The sequence below is a fragment of the Vespula pensylvanica genome, chromosome 25 (assembly GCF_014466175.1).
Source record: "Vespula pensylvanica isolate Volc-1 chromosome 25, ASM1446617v1, whole genome shotgun sequence".
Taxonomy (NCBI): domain Eukaryota; kingdom Metazoa; phylum Arthropoda; class Insecta; order Hymenoptera; family Vespidae; genus Vespula; species Vespula pensylvanica.
This window is the reverse complement of record NC_057709.1, coordinates 1812127-1816153: the sequence shown is the minus strand read 5'-3', so window position 1 is coordinate 1816153 and position 4027 is coordinate 1812127.

The following is a 4027-nucleotide window of genomic DNA, read 5'->3' as shown; positions in this document are numbered from 1 at the left end:
TGTAAAGGACAACTAGAAATCATTTGGATCAAAAAGAGATAGAAAGAGGCAGAAGGAGTTTTGTTGAACTCGTTCGGAATTGTTCATAATTGCTCGTAAATTTCACATGAAATGTGAAATTTTATTGTCGATTAAAATACTATAAAAAATATTACTCATAAAAATCTCCTCAACTACTATTTATAGACATATCATGAATTGCACGTATTATTCGTAATTTATTATAATGTACTATCAGAATAAACAATTTAAATTTACTTTTGCAGCTTGATATAGCAATTTTGCTATCACAAATTTATTCTTAAGTTCATAAATTTATTAATAATAGATGCATCATTAATATGTAATTTATTTTTTAGATAATAAATTTAATATCACACAGTAATACATAATATACACATAGTATACATAGCAAACATATTTTATACGGTTATCATAGAAGTATATGTTATATTTAAGTTGTAATTAAGAATGAATTTTAATTACTAGTGAAACGGAGCACGTAATAGTGACTTAAAGAAAAAATTAAGATAAAAAGAAGAAAAGAAAGAAAAATAAAAATAATTTACAAATAGAATAATAATAATAATAATAATAATAATAATAATAATAATTTGAATTGAATTTTTGTATATCCGAAATGTTTAAAATGGCGTCCATTCGATCATAAATTCTATCACGTTAAAAATTATTTTTAAATTGAATAATTTTTAAATCGAATTGAATCGAATCGAATTTATGGAGAATATGAAAATATTTTTGAATGTCGAAAATTGTTAATAAACTAACTTATTTTATTTTTTACAGCATGATGTTCGATTTATTAAATCACAAATATTTCGTTTTAAAAAATTAATTAAATGGTTGAACTGATTCCATTGTTGAACAGTTTTGTCAAACATTTGCAAAATTATTTTGTTTTCAATTTCATGCGAATTGCTTCTTGCGATTTAATAGAATTATCTTTATATGATAAAAAAGAATCTAATTTGGATAGTATAAGATAATATATCGATTATAAATATAAATTAAATAAAGAAGCAAATAATGAATAAAAAATGTCTTTTGATCATTATAAGTTATTTGAAAATTTAATAAATAAAAATTATTTTATGTCTACAAATATGGATAGAAACAATGATAAATATGAAAGAAGAAAATAGATGAATGGAATCGTAAATGGAAGATGAGAATAACAGGAGAATGAGAGAATAATATTGAAGTAATAATGATCAAAAAACAAATAACTTAAAAAAAGAATTTTCTACGTGAACTATTTAGATAACTAAGTAACTTTCCTTTTGTATCTATTCTTTTTAAATTTTTTATTATTTTTAAATGAACGTAAAGAATAAGGCTAAAAAAAGAACAAAAATAAAAGAAGCGTCGACTTAATTGACTAATGAAAAAAGGATACAGATAAAAAACCAAAAAAAAAAAAAATAAAGAAAGAAAAGAAAAGATAAAGAAGAAAATTATTGCATTTAAATATTTTTTCGTTTAAAATGCGAATAGGAAGCAAAAGAAAAAAGTGAGGAGAAAAGATTAAATTTTCATATCTTACTTTCATAACTCTATTTATTGCTCCTTCGTAGGAGGATTGCTCGTGACTGACGACAATAATTCCATGTATTCAACTTCGAATAGTTATCGATCGTTGCCAAGTATTAAAGACAGACAGGGAAAGAGAAAGACAAAGAGAGAACTTATCTTCGAAAGCTTATTTTCAAGTCACAACATGACTTTAACTTCAACTCGTACCATTCATTATACTTCTTTCTTCTTTCCCGAGTAATATATAATTCTGTTCGCTCATAAGTTAGAAGTTTAAGACGGATAATGTCTGTTTGAAAATGATGATGATATATGAAGTCGAGAAGATGGAAAAAGTTTTAATGACACACCATGCAAAACTTTTCAACGATGACGACAACGAAGATGTAGACGATGTTTTCATCACGGGTGGCAGTTAGCTATCTTGAATTTAAAATTTTTCAAACGTATAACTTTCTTTGCTATAGAACTTCGAATTTTTCTTTTTTTTTTCTATTTCTTTATTTTCTTTTTCTTTTTTCTTATTGACTATTTTCTTTTTTTGCCATTGCATCGAACAACAAGTTTCGTAGCAGTGAAAAAAATTGAAACAGTTGAGTTTGTGGAAGCTATAATATATGGTGTACCATGTCGTGTGATTGTTATTGTGCTTGCTTCAAAATTGACGAAGAAAAAGAATAAAGAAAGGAAATATAAAGTTGATACGAAGAACAAAGAAACTTCTAAACGGAAATAGTAATTTGCTATACTTATGGTATAATTATATTTTAATCCAAATTAAAACACAAACGATGTAATTGCTTAAGTACGTATGTGTTTCTTTTTTTTCTAATTCTTTATTTCCAACTAAGGTCCTATTAATCATATGGAAACATATTTTAGCCATGCTTATTGTACTTGTGTCTTGATGCGAATCACAAATGTTTTCTCGTGATCATTTCTACTATCTATTACAAAATCCATGTACTACGAGAGTCAATCATGAGAAAAAAAGAGAGGAGAAAGTTTGTGTCGTTAGTTTTTACAGAAAAAAAAAGAAAATAAATGGGAAATTCGACGCATTATTTATGATCATCTCATCGTTTCATTTAGAAATTGGTACTTATTAACTTCTTTTTTCTTTTCTTTTTTCTTTTTCTTTTTTCTTTTTCTTTTTCTTTTCCTGTCTTCTATCGAGAGAAAAGAAATATTAAAAAATATATATATATAATATATATTTCTGTATATATATCATTTAAAAATATTAGGTATTACTATTATTTAACGAATAATATTATTATAATATTTTTACCGTTATAAAAATACATATTTTATTTATATTGTATATTAATATATCTGATATTATATATTCTTATGTATTATATATGTATATTACACATATTTTGTTTGTTGATAATATGTATAAGATTACCGATCAAGCAAAAATTACTTAATTATTGTTAGTTATTACTTATTATTATTATTTTTATTTTTGTTGATGTTGTTCTTGCTTTTATTATTACTATACTTGTTATTATTATTATTATCATTATTATTATTATCATTATTATTATTATTATTATTATTATTATTATTATTATTATTATTACTATTATTATTATTTTATATTATTATTATTTTCAAACGGATATTAATTCCGTTAATCAAGTAAATTTAATAATTATTATATTATGATATAGAATTCAACGTGAACAATTAATAATTATCATTTTTACTAATATTTATTTCAGTAATAAAAAACTCATCGGATATCGATTGCCACATATAGTTTGGCTGTTTATTAAATCAAATAATTTAATATAATACGTCTGCCTTTGCTGTTATGAATTTATTGTTATATAATTTATTATATAATTTATTAATTTATTATAAATTATATTGTATTCGATTACGTTATACTTATCTTTTCGTTAATTTAGTACTTCACGTCAGTAGATTACTTTCTGCATGGCCTTGCAAAGTCAAATGAATATTGGATGATCCATATGGTCAACAATGTCGTCCGAAAGATCTAATTGTTAAACAGGTACTAGACGACTGATGATTAAGTGAAAGAAAATTAATAAATGATATATAAATGGTTAAATTAAACTTCTTGTTGCGTGTTCGCGTCAATTTCGTTTTAAACTTAACCAATCGTTTCTTTCCGAATTCATTATGTTTGTTTCTTCGATTGTTTATTAGCGTTTATTAGATATACGAAACAGCAACGTATCAATGGAACTTGAATCGAGTAACGTTTAACAATAAATTCCAGAATGAAAGATCGTGTAGCAAGACAGTGATAAAAATAGAAAATGTATTTGAAGGGACCGTAGGGAGTGGATAATAAATACACTGAAAATTTTTTTTTTTTATTTTCAGAACTCTCTGTAACTTCGTTTTGATTATTCGTTTTCCCGATTTATTTATCTTTTTCTTTCTTTTTGCATCGCATTTATCTTACATACTATCGTGTCTAACTTCGGTTTGT